The sequence below is a fragment of the Vipera ursinii genome (genome assembly GCF_947247035.1).
Source record: "Vipera ursinii genome assembly, chromosome: Z".
NCBI classification, from domain to species: domain Eukaryota; kingdom Metazoa; phylum Chordata; class Lepidosauria; order Squamata; family Viperidae; genus Vipera; species Vipera ursinii.
Window position 1 is genome coordinate 106,569,213 of NC_139517.1, and position 17,853 is coordinate 106,587,065.

Consider the following 17,853-nt stretch of genomic DNA (forward strand, 5'->3'; position numbering starts at 1 on the left):
CATTCCTCCATTGCCCCAAATTTCTATAATTTAAATTTAGAATAGAATAGAGCTGGAAGGGACCTTTGAGGTCTTCTAGTCCAGCCCCCTGCTCAAGCAGGAGAACTTATACCATCTCAGACCACATGACTGTCTAGCCTCTTCTTAAAAACCTCCATGATTTCTGGAGGCAAGCTGTTCCGCTGGTTACGTAATTGTCCTTACTATTATTTCTCCTTACTATTATTTCTCCTTAATTCCAGGTTGCTTCTCTCTTTGGTCAGTTTCCAACCATAGTTTCTCGTCTTGCCCTCTGGTGCTTTGGTGGATAATGTGACCCCCTCTTCTTTAGTTGCTTTGCTGCTGTGATTTTTGGAAATTTGGATAACTTTTTAAGGTGGGACTACTACCCAACCGCCCCCCCCGCCCCAAACCCATTAACAACTAACTGACCAATTCAGAAAGCCATATCATTCTGGAGGTATTACATATGGTTTCCCAGTTTACTAGAGGCTGGTTACATCTTTTAAACTCTCAGAAACCTCCTCAGAAATTTTCCCTACGGTACTTTAAAGCCTCTGTCTTCAAATCTAATTTGGGAAAGATGATTAAACCTCAATCTCTCTTCTTCCTGTTCATGCTGCATGCCTTTTCTCATCTTTTGTGAAGGAATAACTATGGATTTGCTGTGACATAAATAAAGCACATTTGGGCGGGGGGATTCAAAGCCACTTTCTGGATGATTACTCTAGTTGTGCACTAGATTCAATAGGAGGTGGGTTTCCTTTCTTTTTCTTTTGTGAAATCTATGTTATAATTATTTCCTCAAAAATAGCAACTCCTTCAGTTCAACCGTTGCTGCATTTATAGCACTTAAATTTGAAAATCCCAGTCTTAACCCTTTTCTGTAAATGACCTTTCTGGATCAGAGGATAAAACCAACAAAAACCTAGTTATGACTTAAGGTCTGGTTATCTGAGGGACCATCAGTTGCCCTCTGTGCTGTATGATGTAGCAGACTTGCTCTGGAACTCAGCCATTAAACAATGCCACCTTATGGGACCAAAAAGCAGCACATATACTCTGGAATGCTACTTTTGAGAGATTCATATGCCCTCCCCCCCCTCTTATTTAAGCAAGTCTTTAAAACCTGGCACTCCCACCGACCTTGGGATAGAGCAGAGCAACTATGTGAATGATTGGTATGTTGGAATTACTGGTATTTTCCAGATGTCTGCTTTTTTTATTTTGTTTTGATAGAATGTTTATATTCTCTTTATCATTCTCTTGAAGTTATATTATATACCATCCAGAGCTGTAATAGTGTGGGTGGCCTATAAATTCACAAATTATCACAAATATTTAACAACTCCCTTTGCATTTCAGTCCTGGTTGATCAATACAGATGTCTGGGAAGGTTTTGTTGTGGTATTTTGTGGTTACCCCATAGGCAGACATGTTGATATATTTATTCTGAAATTCCATCACCACTGAAAATCATCTAAAGAGAGGTTTTCTTCAAAGCAAGATTGACTTGTGATATAATTTACTTATTCAATTTATATAACTGCCCATCTCATACCCTGAATAGAAAACTATCATTAATTAAAACAACTAAAATGATACAAAAAGAAATAAAATACAATTAACAGCCAACAAATATTCTAATCTTTTGGTGTAAACATAAGGAGTGAAAATGGGGCTCTTCACACACTCATAAACCCAGGCCCAGGGACATAGCTAGGTATTCAAGGCTTTCTGAAAGGCCAGCAAGGTCAGGACCATCCTATGCTCTGGAGGGAGAAAGTTCTGGAGAGCAGGAGCTATGGCAGAGAAGGTGCATCTCCTGGGCCCCACCAGCAACTTTTATTGGCTGATGGGACCTGAAACATGGTCATCCTACCTCACTGGACTTGAAGATGGAAAGGCATAAACAACTGGGAAAATTGGTCCTTCAGGTAGCCTAGTCTTACTGTGAAGGGCTTTAAATGTGGCAACTTTGAATTGTATCCCGGAAATACACTGAGAATCACTGTAGAACCCAAAGCAGTGGGGTTACATGTGTCAAATAGCCAACTTTATTTATAACCAAAGGACCTTTTAGCCACAGCTAGTACCTGCTCTTGCACCAAAGGTACAAGAGAACTCATTTCTATAATTATATGGACACAACCATATATGTTCTTAACAATATGGAAGTAACTTGCTTCCTCTGAAACAAAGCCTACAGCTTGTTATTCCTGGATAGTTTTTCATCCAAATATTTAAAAGACCCAGTTCTTCTTATCTTCCTGAGCCAAAGTTGATCAGTTGCTATGTGCACTTTTTATTATATCTTTTATGTACCTGTTTCTTTTCAGTGGATGGATTCTGTTGGGTGAGTTTATCTCTCTTTTACATACTTTTCTGATAAATACATTTTGTAGAATATTGTTTTATTATTTTATTAGTGTATTTTAATTTTTTATTATAATTTTATTGCATTCTACACAGTAGGCTTTGATGCTCAAATACAAGCATCTGGGGAAAAATTTATGTGTAATGCCATGGACATTTGTAAAAAGATGCATTCTCATCAATAATTCTGATATTCTGTGCAGTTATTTTTATAACTGCAATATACATTAATGTTGATAACTGGATATTATGAGATATATGGCATATAAAAACACAATTTATTTTTTGGTGACTACTTGCTAAAATATTTCTGTAATATATAGTATAAATACATATAAATTAAAAAAATCCAATCCAAAATAAGAAAGATGCAGCAACATATATAAAGCATTAGTATAGTTATAATTGAATCTTGATCAGTTATACTGAATTGCCACTGAAATCCATTACTCTATTTTCATTGGACTAACTTAGTCTGGATCCAATGAAGGGAAAACAGAATGTGGAGTTATGTGAAAATTAGAGTGATGCAAGATACCTTAGTTTGTTGTGTGTGGGGGGTATTTTAGTTTCACTTTTCCCTGACAAATAGCTAACTGAATATTTATCAGGTGTTTGAGTGATTTATGTTTATTCTAGTGCTGTTTCCCCTCTCATTTTATATACAAGGATTCTACAATTCTTGTCTACAATATATAATTCTATATATAATATGACAGTTCTAATGTAAGGTCAAGCATGCACAATTTTTGATGTTTTATAAATTGCTTCCAGGGAGTAGTTTTGTGATATTATTGTTACATACTGTCAGTCACAATGTTAACCGTGACTCCGAGAAGCCTCGAGACCTGAGGCTTAACCAGGGAATCCCCAACGCGGCAGCCGTTGACAGTTGACAGCTGTCAAAAGGCTGCCGGAAGAAATCGCGCATGCGCCTGAGCCAGTGGCAGCCGTTGACAGTTGACAGCTGTCAAAAGGCTGCTGAGAGCATTTACGCATGCGCCAAACGGCCCAGCTGACAGCCACTGAGCTGTCAGAACGCCGGCTTCTAAACACGCCTCCCCTCAGCCAGCGGGCCAGTCAGCTGTCGGATGCCCCGACCTAGCCGCACATGCGCATTCACTCGGGAGCTGTCAAAGCTGCCGGCAGGTCATTGGTCACTGCCCTCGCGGCGGGAGATTACGGTTCCCTGATTGGTTTACACAGTTGACAGTTCTCTATAAAAGCGAGGGTTTCTCCGCCAGACAGCTGTCCGGAGCTGAAGCAAAATAAAGCGCCTGAAACCCAGCCTGCCATCTCCCTCTCATCATTCTCCAAACAATTTAATTATCATAGTGTAGAAAATACCAATCCTCCTTAGAGATTTTTTTGAAGTATTTGAAATTGGCCATTATATTGTGCTTTCACATGTTTTTCCATTTCAGGTGCCAGACTGAGCTTTGTTCATTCTTTCAGTTTATCTTCAGAAGATTCAACTCCCCAGCCTTTCTTTCACCAGGACTACTTTGCACTCTCACCAAAGATGGTGGTGGACTGACCTTCTCCCGCTACTTTCTGTATTACACTTAGAGAAAGAAGAGCTTTCCACCTCTCTCCCAACTAACCAGTTTTTTTGTCAGATGCATTTTTGTGGGAGACAAAGGGGCTATTTGCTGTAATCAGAAGATTGAGGTTCTTTAACCTTCCCAAAGAATTGTTTAAGAGCACATTGGCTATTATGCAAATCATTATGTAAACTATTGATGTTAAATTGTGATACCACAAAATCTCACAAGTTTGATTCACTTCTTTAGTAAATATGGTGACAAACCTCGAGCCAGACATCCTAGAATGTGAAGTGAAGTTGGCCTTAGAAAAACTGAGCAACAACAAAGCTAGTGGAGGTGACAGTATTCCAGCTGAGCTATTCAAAATCTTAAAAGATGATGCAGTAAAAGTGCTACACTCCATTTACCAGCAAATTTGGAAAACTCAACAGTGGCCACAGGATTGGAAAAGGTCAGTTTACATTCCAATTCCAAAGAAAGGAAGTGCCAAAGAATGTTCAAACTATCGCACCATTGCACTCATTTCTCATGCTAGTAAAGTTATGCTTAAAATTCTACAAGCTAGACTCCAGCAGTATGTGGATCGAGAACTACCAGAAGTGCAGGCAGGATTTTGAAGAGGCAGAGTAACTAGAGATCAAATTGATACGCTGGATCATGGAGAAAGCTAGAGAGTTCCAGAAAAATATCTACTTTTGCTTCATTGACTATGCTAAAGCCTTTGATTGTGTGGATCATAACAAACTGTGGCAAGTTCTTAAAGAGATGGGAGTACCAGACCATCTTATTTGTCTCTTGAGAAACCTATATGTGGGCCAAGAAGCAACAGTGAGAACTGGACATGGAACCACTGATTGGTTCAAAATTGGGAAAGGAGTCTGGCAAGGCTGTATACTGTCACCCTGCCTATTTAACCTATATGCAGAGCACATCATGAGAAAGGTAGGGCTAGATGAATCAAAAGTTGGAATTAAGATTGCCGGAAGAAATATCAACAATCTAAGATACGCAGATGATACCACTCTAATGGCAGAAATTGAAGAAGAACTAAAGAGCCTCTTGTTATGTGTGAAGAAGGAGAGTGCAAAACCTGGGTTGAAACTTAACATTAAGAAAACCAAGATCATGGCAACCGGCCCTCTCAATTCCTGGCAAATAGATGGGGAAGAAATGGAGGTAGTGACAGATTTTATTTTCCTGGGCTCCAAGATCACTGCAGATGGGGACTGTAGCCAAGAAATTAAAAGACGCTTGCTCCTCAGGAGGAAAGCCATGGCAAATCTAGACAGCACACTAAAAAGCAGAGACATCACCCTGTCAACAAAAGTGCGTATAGTTAAGGCTATGGTCTTCCCAGTTGCAATGTATGGCAGTGAAAGCTGGACCATAAGAAAGGCTGAGCGCCAAAGAATTGAGGCCTTTGAACTATGGTGCTGGAGAAGACTCCTGCAAGTCCCTTGGACTGCAAGGCATTCAAACCGGTCAGTCCTAGAGGAGATCAACCCTGACTGCTCTTTAGAAGGCCAGATCCTGAAGCTAAAACTCAAATACTTTGGCCACCTAATGAGAAGGAAGGACTCACTGGAGAAGAGCCTAATGCTGGGAAAGATTGAGGGCAAGAGAAGAAGGGGATGACAGAGAATGAGGTGGATGGATGGAGTCACTAAAGCAGTAGGTGTGAGCTTAAATGGACTCCAGCAGATGGTAGAGGACAGAAAGGCCTGGAGGAACATTGTCCATAGGGTCGCGATGGGTCGGATACGACTTCGCAGCTTGTACAACAGATGTACAAATCTAACAAAATGAAATTCAGTGGTGAAAAAAGTAAGGTTCTGCATTTAGGCCAGAAAACCCAAATGCCCAAGTACAGTATAGGTGGCACATCACTCAGTAGTAGTAGCAACTGTGAGAAGAATCTCTTCAGTCATAGTGGACAATAACTTAAATATAAGTGTCAATGCTAATTGAACCATCTAGTAGCTGGTTCCCTCTGAAACGTCCCTCAGGATAGCTGGTGCTCACGGGCTCAAGGCTGCCGCAGTTTTATCCAGTCAAGTGAATGATTAGAGGTCTTGGAGCTGAAACGATCTCAACCTATTCTCATTGGATGGTTTGCCTTGACACTAACATTGGATGTTCTTGCTTTAACAATATATGAAGATGTGGCCAATTTTCCCTTAACGTGTGTTACATTTAGACTTCGAATTAGATGATACTGGGGGGGGGGAAGAGAGGAAGAATGTGTATGGTGCCACAACTCCCCGCTGGCCAACAGCAGAGAAGACAACAGCAATCCCCACCCATCCAGCAACCTTTGGGAGATCTCCAGCAACTCAGGAGGCCAGTACTGCTGGTATTGCAACCACAGCAAGGGGGTTTGCCACAGGTGCAACCCCTGGGAATAGGCAGCAGCCAGAATGGGTCCAGCAGCAACTGGGGGTGCAACAGCCACAGCAGCGGCCCCAGCCAATGATTGCTCCACCTTTCAGAGCAACCTTTGATGGGGAGCCAGAGAAGCTGATTTTTTTTCTCAACCAAGTGTGCTCTCATTTGAACTGCTGGGCCTATCTCTACCTGGACCCAGGTGCTATGGTCGATGTAATTGCATCCAGCTTAGAGGGAGAGGCATCTGAATGGCTGAACAATTTAATTGGAGGATCCCCACCTCTTCCTCCTGGGACTGAGAGAAAGATTTGAGGACTCCTCAAAGCAGAAGAACAAATCCATAAGATAAAACAAGTTGGCAGTTCTGCCCTGGAGTATGTACAAGACTTCCGCAAGTTAGCCGGTCGGATAGAGAGGTGGCCTGAGTAGTCCATAGTCCATCACTTCAGGGAAGGGTTGGATGATCACCTCTCTCAGGCCTGCAACTATCGAGCAGTACTTGATCAGCTACAAGAATGGTATCAGGCAGTGGTAAGACTAGACGTTCAGCTTGCCCACTATAAGAAGCCTCCCCCAGCTGAAGCTGAGTGGAGGCCAGAGCAAGCCAAATGGCAACCGAAAACCTCCAAATGCTGCAACTGCTGAAAGACCCAGGCCACCTGCAGGCCCACCAATCAAGTGCTTCCAATGCAGACAGCAGGGACATCAAGCAGCGAACTGCCCAGTTCCCTACCCCCAACAGCAGAACAGACCAGGACCAGCAGCAAGAAAGAAACCTGCACAGCAGCCAATGAAAGAAAATTCCAACTGGATCAAACTGGAACTGGTTGCCCAGGTCACATCCACCACACAGGAGGAAACCAGGCAGGACTCAGGCTGGATCCACCCCTGCTCTACCCTCTTTCGACAGCAACGATGAAGGAGAGAATGACCCAATGGTGAGCCGACACGTCCCACCTTTCTCACTGCCTGCCAAACTCATAATCCCTAAGTCGGGGGTACAGGTAGACTTAAAAGTGCTAGTCAATTCTGGATGGTACCAATGCATCATTAGTTTGCTATTTGCTATGAAAATGGGCATACAAGCAAAGCTGCTCTCCAACCCGTGAGGTTAATACCACTTTATAACACCTTGGTGAGACCACACTTGGAATACTGCATCCAGATTTAGTTGCCACAATGTAAAAAGATATTGAGACCCTAGAAAGAGTGCAGAGAAGAGCAACAAAAATGATTAGGTGACTGGAGGTTAAAACATATAAAGAATGGTTGCTAGAACTGGGTATGCTAGTTTAATGAAGAGAAGAACTAGGGGTGACAAGATAGCAGTGATCCAATATCTCAGGGGCTGCCACAAAGAAGAGAGAGTCAAGCTATTCGCCAAAGCACCTGAAAGCAGGACAAGAAGCAATGGATGGAAACTAATCAAGGAGAGAAGCAACCTAGAACTAAGGAGAAATTTTCTGACAGTTATAAAAATTAACCAGTGGAACAACTTGTCTCCAGAAGTTGTGAATGCTCCAACACTGGAAGTTTTTAAGAAGAGACTGGACAGCCATTTGTCAAAAACGGTATAGGGTTTCCTGCCTGAGCAAGGGATTGGACTAGAAGACCTCCAAGGTCCCTTCCAACTTTATTATTATTATTGATCATCACACAGTCAACCAGATGTTCAGACTGTATTTGGCATTTTTGTCTACCTATCAAGTCCTTACCAAGGACTACCTATCAAGTCCTTACCAAGGGATAGGCAGATGTGGATGTTTGATGGTATTATAGATATCGTAGCAGGATGGAAGCAGTTCCTAGTAAGGCCGTCTTTTGAAATTGACTAAAGTTGAATTTGTCAATGCCAATGGTGTTCAACTGGTGCTCCAGTTGTTTTGGGATTGCACCCAAAGCGCCTATTACTATTGGTACTACCCTTGCTTGCCTTTGCCACAGTCTTTCTATTTCTATTTGTAGGTCTTTGTATTTTGTTATTTTCTCCAGTTCTTTCTCGTCTATTCTGCTGTCTCCAGGCACTGCCACATCCACTATCCAGACTTTTTTTGTCTTTCTTATTGACAATTGTTAAGTCCGGGGTGTTATGTTGCAGGTGCTTGTCTGTTTGAATTCTGAAGTCCCAGAGCAGTTTAACGTTATCATTTTCGATGACTTTCTCTATTTTATGATCCCACCAGTTCTTCCTTACAGGCAAATGGTATTTCTTGCAGATCTTCCAATGCACCATTGTTGCTACTTTGTCATGCCGCTGTTTGTAGTCAGTCTGTGCAATCTTCTTGCAGCAGTTTACCAGGTGGTCCAGTGTTTCTTCAGCTTCTTTGCATAGGCGGCACTTACTGTCTGTTGCTGTCTTTTCAATTTTGACTTTGTATGCATTTGTTCTTAAGGCTTGGTCTTGTGCAGCCAGAATTAGTCCCTTAGTCTCTTTCTTCAACTTTCCTGCTCTTAGCCATTGCCAGGTCTTGTTATTATCTGCTTTCTCAGCTAATTTTTTTTAATGTCTTCCCATGCCTCTATTCTGGTCTTCATTTGGTCTTTCTCGTAGGCCAGTTTGGTCTCTCCAGTAGTCAGTAAGCCTTCCTGATATACTAATTTCAGTGCATCTTCATCATTGTCCTTCAGATATTCTTCCAAAGCCATTTTTTCTTCTTCAACCATCTGATGTACTTGCAGCATTCCATGTCCACCTATTTGCCTTGGTAGATAGTCTGTCAATGTCACTGCATAGATGAAGGGCATGATTCATTGTCATTATTTTTCTGGTCTTCCTATCCATTGCTTTTAGTTCTTCTCAAGTCCAGTCCACTGTTCCAGATGTGTATCTAATGACTGGAATAGCCCAGGTGTTGATTGCCTTCACGGTATTTCATCCATTGAATTTGGACTTTAAGATCTTCTTCACTTTCTTGAAGTGTTGTTGTTGTTGTTAGTTGCAAAGTCGTGTTCGAACCATTGCGACCCCATGGACAACATTCTTCCAGACCTTCCTACTGCTTCAGTGACTCCATCCAACCACCTCATTCTCTGTCATCCCCTTCTTCCCTTGCCCTCAATCTTTCCCAGCATTAGGCTCTTCTCCAGTGAGTCCTTCCTTCTCATTAGGTGGCCAAAGTATTTGAGTTTTAGCTTCAGGATCTGGCCTTCTAAAGAGCAGTCAGGGTTGATCTTCTCTAGGACTGACTGGTTTGATTGCCTTGCAGTCCAAGGGACTTGCAGGAGTCTTCTCCAGCACCATAGTTCAAAGGCTTCAATTCTTTGGTGCTCAGCTTTTCTTATGGTCCAACTTTCACAGCCATATATTGCAACTGTATAGCCTTGACTATATGCAATTTTGTTGACAGGGTGATGTCTCTGCTTTTTAGTGTGCTGTCTGGATTTGCCATGGCTTTCCTCCTGAGGAGCAAGTGTCTTTTAATTTCTTGACTGCAATCCCCATCTGCAGTGATCTTGGAGCTCAGGAAAATAAAATCTGTCACTACCTCCCTTTCTTCCCCATCTATTTGCCAGGAATTGAGAGGGCCAGATCCCATGTTTCTTGAAGTATTCACCTCTAATCTTTATCTTGACTTCAGTGTGCTTGATGTTGTCAGCTTGAAGGATATCCAAGTATTTGTAGTAATCTCCCTCATCCAGGCTCTTAATGTTATTTTGGGGGGCATCTTGATTCCTTCAGTTTTCACTATTTTTCCTTGTTTGAGAGTGAGTGTGGCATATTTGTCCAAGCCAAACTCCATTGCAATATCTTGGCTATATATACAGACAGTGTTCAGCAGCTATTCTATTTCAGATGATGTTTTTCCATACAGCTTCAGATCATCAATGTAAAGGAGGTGGGATAGTCTGGCAGATGTTTTTGATGTTGATAGCCATGTCCTGAGTTATTCAGTATTGTTGACAGAGAAAAAAGTGCAATAACAAATAGTAGTGGTGATATTGAATCTCCTTGAAATATTCCTCTCTTGATATTAACCTCTCCTAGTCTTTCACCAGTGACCTGCAACTGTGTCTTCCATTGTGCCATCAATCTTTGCACAAATTTTCTGATGTTTCTACTGACTCCTGTTATTTCTAGGCACTTGATTATCCAGTCATATGGCAGAGAGTCAAATGCCTTTTTGTAGTCAATCCATGCCACATTCAGGTTGGTCTTCCTTTTCTTGCAGTTTTCCAAGATCATTTTGTCTATTAGGAGTTGATGTTTTGTTGCTATTGGGGTGGTTTCCTTTGTGCTCAGGTGGAAAGATATTGTTTTCAACTAGATGCTGTTGTACTGCATCAGCTACCATACCAGTTAGCAATTTGAAAGTTGTTGGTAAGCAGGTAATTGGCCTGTAGTTGCCTGTAGTTTGCTAGATTTTTCATTATTAGGTAGGCTTTCCCAGTTGTTAGCCACTTTTCAATTTCTCCTCCTTGTAATATATTGTTGAACTGCTTGGCAATGAGTGGCTTTATAACAGCTAGATGTTTCAACCAAACCCCATGCAGTTCATCTGCACCTGGTGCTGACCAATTTTTTTATCTTCCTTGCTCTTTTTTCTACCATTTTTGTTGTTATTACTAGTTCTTTCACTTCAACTTCTGTTTTATTTGCATCCACCTTTTTTAAGCAAGCCACATCCTTGTTGTGTTTCTTTGGGTTATCCCATATCTGCTTGTAGAACTGCACTGTTCCTCCTTGTCAGGTATTGACTGATACATTGCAGTTTCTCCATTGATGGATTGGTAGAAACATTTCTGATTGGATTGAAATTGGAGGTTCTGCCTATAATTTGCAATTCAAGCTTCGTATCTACTGATTTTCCTGGCTATAGCTGTTATTTGCTGCTTTATTATTTTCAGTGTTTCCTTGATCTTCCTTGTTTCTAAGTGGTATGGTATGGGGCTGCCCTTGAGGACCACCCGGAGGCTTCAGCTGGCGCAGAATGCAGCCGTGTGGGTTGTGATGGGGGTTTCCCAATACTCCCACATAACACCTCTGCTCCGTGAGCTGCATTGGCTTCCAGTTGCCCTCCAGGTGAGATTCAAGGTGCTGGTGATGACCGATAAAGCCCTAAATGGCTTGGGTCCGGGATATCTGAGGGAGCACCTGCTGCCGGCATCAAGCTCCCTTTGTCCTGTGTGCTCCCACAGGGAGGGTCTTTTCAGGGTACCGCCGGTAAAAGATTGCTGGCAGACAATACCCAGGGGGAGGGCCTTCTCTGTGGGTGGGCCGGTCCTTTGGAACCAGCTGCCTGTAGAGCTTAGGACTGCCCCTGACCTCCGCTCATTCCGCCGGGACCTGAAGACCTGGTCTTTGAGCTTTCTGGCCTGGACTGAGAGTATTAATTGGGGTTTTAATTGGATTTTAATTGGGATTTTTATATTCAAGGTTAATGTAATCATTTTAATTGTTTTTAATTTTTATAATTGTTGTATTGTTTTCTTTTAAAAAACCTTGTGAACCACCCTGAGTCCTACGGGAGAAGGGTGGTATATAAGTCTAATAAACTAAACTCAACTAAACTATTTCTTGATTAGATTCTTGTTCTTCAGCTTCTTTTCTTTCATCTGTTCTAGCTTGCTTGCATGTGATCTTAACTTGCTGATCTTATTTTCTAGTCTAACCTTCCATTTTTGTGGTGCACTGTTTGTTTGTTTTTCTTTGTTGATTTTGCATCCCAGGTATTCAGTTATAACTGCAGCTGTGCTGTACATTAGTTGGTTTGTTTCTTGCAGTGAATTGGTGCTTATACTTGATATTGCAGTACTTGCACCTTTTAATGCTTGTGCTAGCTGTTTCTTTGGAACAACCATCAATGCAGGCAGCCTTATTCTGTTGTTTTTGTGCTGTTCCAGATGCCCAGTTATTCTTTTATTTGTTCCAGATGCCCAGTTATTCTTTTATTTCTTTAGTTAGAGGGTTTTGTTCTTAGAGGTGCCTGGTTTCCAAATGAGAACAGTTGTATATCTCTGCTGGATTCCTTCACTGCCAACTCCCCCTGGCTTGCCTCTACATTTTGAATTACTTCTGGCAAGGCTTTGATTTCTTTGCCCTGAGTAAACCCTTGCAGTTCGTCCAATTCTGTTTCTGTGAATACTTTATTTTGTATTATAATTCAGCATTGATCTGCTAGTCTCTGTTTTGTTATTTCTGATTCTGGACGTTGTTCTTTCCAGAACTGGTGCATGCATTTTAGATATCCTCTTCTTGTTGGACTTGATCTGTAATAACAGATCATTATTTCTTTGTTTTCAATCACTGTATATTTGCGATGGGTAAACACCTTTTCTTCCAGGAGTTCTGCAGCTGCTGGTCCTGGTTGCTTAGCCAACAGTCCTGAGTCCTGTAAGCCATTTTTCACTAGATATCCAGGAACTCCAAAATCTAGCACGGACCTTGTTAACCCGGGTGACATCTGAGCCGGTATGGCATTCTGAAATTTACATCTCATCATATTTTTTATGGGAGAGACACTCTTTGTCAGACTCCTCTGATGAGACCTGTCCAGTATGATTGAACTTCTGGTATAGCTCTCATCTTCCTCAGAGTACACAAGCCCCACAACCACTTCAAGGTTGTGCCTTACTGGGGGTTGTTGTTGTTGTTGTTATTTGTTCCTTGGTGTGGAACTTAGTGAGGATCTGGTGTTGGGGTGCAATCTTGGGATCCCTTATCTTTTTTCTTTATTAGTTTTGTTCATTTATAACATAAAATGTGAAAATACAAAAGCTAACAGTTGGGGACAACAATAGAAATGGGAAAAGGGGGGAAATGGGAGGGGAAGAAACAAAAGGCATTGACTTCTGACTCTCTCTGTTGCAATAAAATCAGACATTAAAATCAAATCTCAACTTTTTACATTTCTATAGTAGTTTGCACTAGCCATTGCTGTATCAGCAAATCAGTCTAATCGGTAAAACACAAAATCATGATATCATTTTTTTTCCCTACCTCGAGCACAAAGACCAGAAGCAGCTTCAGTTAGAAACAAAAATACTTATGTTCGTTTCTTTTATCAACGCAGTCAATTTGGCCATCTCTGCTAATTCCATCAGCTTTTGTAACAATTCGTCCATGGTAGGAATCGAGGTACCCTTCCACTGTTGTGCATAGAACAATCTTGCTGCCGTCACCATATATAAAATCAGAGTTCCAAATTTTTTTTACAGTTCTCTTTCCATTAGACCCAGAAGGAAAGTTTCTGGTTTAATCTTTATGTTCACTTTAAGAATTTCCTGGATTAATATATGAATCTTACTCCAATATTTCTTTGCTGGTGTTAGTTGACTTCCTGAAGAGTCACATTTAATCAATTGCAGCCTCAGTGTCAGATACAGGTAGGAAGAACTTAAGTGGCTTCTCTGTATCTTTATTTGAGGTTTGCTAGTAGATCAGAGATGATTGGAGCTGATGCATGACCTCACTGTGGGAGTTTGTCCTAGGGGCTTTTATTTTCCAACAATAAGAAGGGAAAATTTTCTTGACCACTGGTCCTCCAGCTGTAAAATTGCTTATATTGGAATTCTTTTTACAATTAATAAAAATGCTACAGGTAACTCTTGACTTACAACCACAATTGAGCCCACGTTTTTTGTCACAGTTGTTAAATGAATCACTGCAATTGTTAAGTTAATAACATAGCTATTGAGTGACTCTGGCTTCCTCATTGACTTTGCTTATCAAAAGATCACAAAAGGTGATCACATGATCCCGGGACACTGCAACTCGTACCTGTCAGTTGCCAAGCATCTGAATTTTGATTATATGACCATGCAATGGAAGAATGGTCATAAGTCACCTTTGCTGTGCTTTTGTAATTTTGAACGGTCCCTAAACAAATGGTTGTAAGTCAAGGACCACCAGTATTTCCTAAACAATTGAAGATTTTAATTATAATTTTAGTATTTTGCTAAGGATTTTCTCTACTCTATTTTATTAATTTTATAATATTTAATAGTATTGGATTGTATTAGATTCCAATTTCAATGAAGTACTATTAAATGTATGAAACCAATTTATTTCACTGGGCACTTGTACATGTCAATATCCAGTCTATATCTGCTTCTAGCTCTGAAATCTCATTAATGAATCTCAAGCTGACTTTCAATCATCCTCATTTTACTGCTGGCTTGAATTACTGTAAATGGACCATCACTCAATCTGTTGTCTTTCCAGCTGACTAACAAGAAACTACAAAAAGGAGATTCAAAAAGTATCCTGAACCTGAAGTGCCACAGCTTCTCAAGTAAAAAAAATAATTTTAAATTTTTTCATATCCTTGTCTTGGATGTGTGGACTTCATTGTGGCTGCAGTCCATATCTTGATTTTTTTTTACTCCCCTGCTTCCTGCTAGCAGGTTAACATAGCATTTTTATAATAGCTTGTTTCAGGCTGCATTAAAAAGCCTTTATCTCTGTGTGGAGTTCATGTATGTTGTATGTGCCCCCGGGGGTTGGGGGATGGAGAAAGTAATGATTTGCTTAGATTTTGGATTGAGAGAGTTTGGGCATTTATACAACTATGGAAAACCAAGTATGCCTGCTTTTTGACCAGACATGTGAGACTGATGAGAAGCAATTAGCTCAAGTACTTATATTATAAAGTTGCCTAATCTAGAAAAAGCTGTAATGCCCAAATTAAAATTTTGTTGACTGGAAGGCTATATTTCTGGAAACCATGTTAAGCAGGCAGATTTCCACCCAGAATAGCAAACTGTGCCTCCTTTTGTTCTTCATGCAATTACATCTAAGGATATACTGTACTGTGATTTACTTACCCCTGGTCCACTTAATTGAGCATTCTCTAGTATTCCAACAATATTTATCACCATTCTTTTGTGAATAATATAATATTTTGCTCCTAAATATTTGAGTGTATTTTTTTAAAAAAAGACTATTAAATCATTTTTGGAATAGGCAGTCCAATGGATTTCTTTCAGAGGACATATATTGAAAGCTTTAAATAATTTTATGAAGAATTAGATTTGTTTTTATACTTCAAAATTAATCTTTACCATTATTAGACTTAGGAAATTGCAATATGTTAAACTAAGTAATGATTTTGCATACATGGGAACCAAATCTATGAGTTTAAACCAATTAGCCTCTGATAATGAATGCTTGATTAAAATAAACTTCACTCTCCTCTGATAAGAGAATGATTATCTGGATAACCTTGTAATATAGTTACAACATGTAAAAACTTAATGTGGTAAAGAGTAGCTTCCATTAATGATGCATATGTTTCATTTCATCCATAGGATATATTAAAGAACTCTGTCAAAGATGGTTTTGCAGCAGTTGTTCCAGCCATTGCTTGCAGAAGTGGGGCTCATATGGGATTCCTTCTGTACCTGGTGATGTAAATACTCAAGGACTATCTGACAGCTTGGTCAAACATTTGAAAAATCTGATCTAGGTTTATCTACATGTATTCAGCTACTGACATCAAATGGGAAAAAAGGATAGATGAGCAAATTCATTTACAAATTTGGCTGAAGATGTGAAGCCCTTCTGTTTAACTTGAGCCCTTGATGCTTCTGCTGTTTGTGAAATCATTGGCTCTTTTCATTTCCTATGATCTGTGATCTATTTATTGCTAAGAGATAAACTTGAGTGATCCTGCCTCTTTACTCCCAGGAAAATTACTGTAAGCCTCTCAGAAGCCATAGGAAAAGCTGTATAGAAGTGAAAAAGAACAATAATAAACTGATCTATTTCAGTTTCTTTCATCTCTCTCTTAGCTCTTTAATCTGACTTTTTGCATGTTAAATGTCTACAATTTGTGAACTAATTTTTCTAATTATTTTCATTTGCACATATGTATTATAGTTGAATGTCTATATTTTTCTAGAGTGCTGAAGAAGACATGGAATTTTTTCTATGCCAGTTTACTCTCACAAACCATCAGTGACATAAGCAAGTCTAAGATTAAGCAACTGTCCCAAAGGCCATATATTTGGGATTCAGTAGTTGTCCTAGTACCAATCTTGGGTTTAAACTGTATTGTATTGCACTGCATTGCATTTTACTACATTGTATGCATTTCAAATGTCTCACATGCTTCTGATGATTCTGGGTTGTGGATAGTGTAAAATATCAATATAAAACTAACAACAAAGAAGAAAACAATAAATGAAGCAAACATAGTCATTCCCTACATTGCAGAAATATCGGAAAGGTTCAGGAGGATCTTAAGCCAATACAACATATGTACACGCTTCAAACTCAAGAATACACTAAGACAAAAGCTTGTCCATCCCAAGGATAACACACCAAAACACAAACTGAGCAATGGGGTATATGCAGTACAATGCACTGAGCCATGTGCAGATCTGTGTATTGGGGAAACAAAACAACTACTTCATAAACATATGGCACAACATAGAAGAACAAACCCATCAGGACAAGATTCAGCAGTCCATCTGCCTTTAAAAGATAAAGGCCACTCTTTCGGAGCCAGCAAACTCCACATTTTCAACAGAGAAGACCATTGGTTTGAAAGAGGGGTCAAAATTTATGTCAAAATTGAATAGCCCTCTCTCAACGGAGGAGAAGGATACGACAACATCTATCTTCAGTCTACAACACAATCCTTCCAACAGGTTCAAAGAAGACTCCACACCCATTTGCACTACTCAGGTGACCCTGATAACACAGATAAGCCTCCAGTGGCTTCAACAACTCTCTATAAGAATGCAAACAATCAGCTGTCTACAAGGAGTATAAGTCCTTGCATTCCCCACCATCCAGTCAGAGCTGAAGAAGCTTCTTGGATAAGAAGCGAAACGTCTTCTAAGAGAAAAAATAAAGTCCAGTTGCTTTGTGAAAAAGCATCTTTGAGATATCAATCTAAAAATAATTTATAAATAAAACTCTTCTTTAAAATCAGCCCAACAATCTCCAAATTATAACATAGCAGCAAAACATAACCATTTGTTTGGTTAAGGCATCACATTTATTAGAACCCATACATTGTAGCTTCTTTAATATGTTTATTAAAAATAAGCCATGGATTGTTCAAGCATGAAAAGTCAATCAGTGAACATTTAAATGTTTTTTTTAAAGACTAAACTAAACCCTGTGTAAAGTGATTATCTTTTCCTATTAGCACCTTGGAAAGTTTCAGTCAACATTAATATTGAGAATATAGTATTTACAAATAAACATATCAATCATTAATGACACAATTTTATGGCATGCATTGCCTTGTGCTCTATTACATAGTGTGGAACAAATTGATTATAGACAAAAATCAATTTAAGAAATATGATTCTTTAGCTATATAAATTATCTGTAATAAACTTTTGTAAATAAAACATAGCCAATGGAAGAGGTAATCATATTCAGTTCTTTAGATAAAGCATGTTTGTTTCTGTTCTTTTTGTTCACATTTATATCCGAATTATCTCTTCCTTTTTATTTCCAATCTCAATGTTATTTCATGGACCAATAATAAACAGAAATTGTAAAGTCTAGTAACAAAGACTATTGGTTTAGGACATTATTTGGACTACAATTTTTCATTATTGGAAGGTAACAAGGTGAAATATAATGGAA

The 17,853-nt window shown here is 39.7% G+C and overlaps 1 long non-coding RNA gene across 1 annotated transcript in view; it reads left to right on the forward strand.

Moving 5' to 3' along the window:
* The window catches only part of LOC310648797, a 185,492-nt gene extending 167,879 nt beyond the window's left edge, over positions 1–17,613 (forward strand). Inside the window, exon 3 of the long non-coding RNA XR_014494147.1 lies at positions 15,555–17,613. This is a non-coding gene — a long non-coding RNA (uncharacterized lncRNA). The remainder of the gene's footprint in view (positions 1–15,554) is intronic.
* Positions 17,614–17,853: the final 240 nt, after the last annotated feature.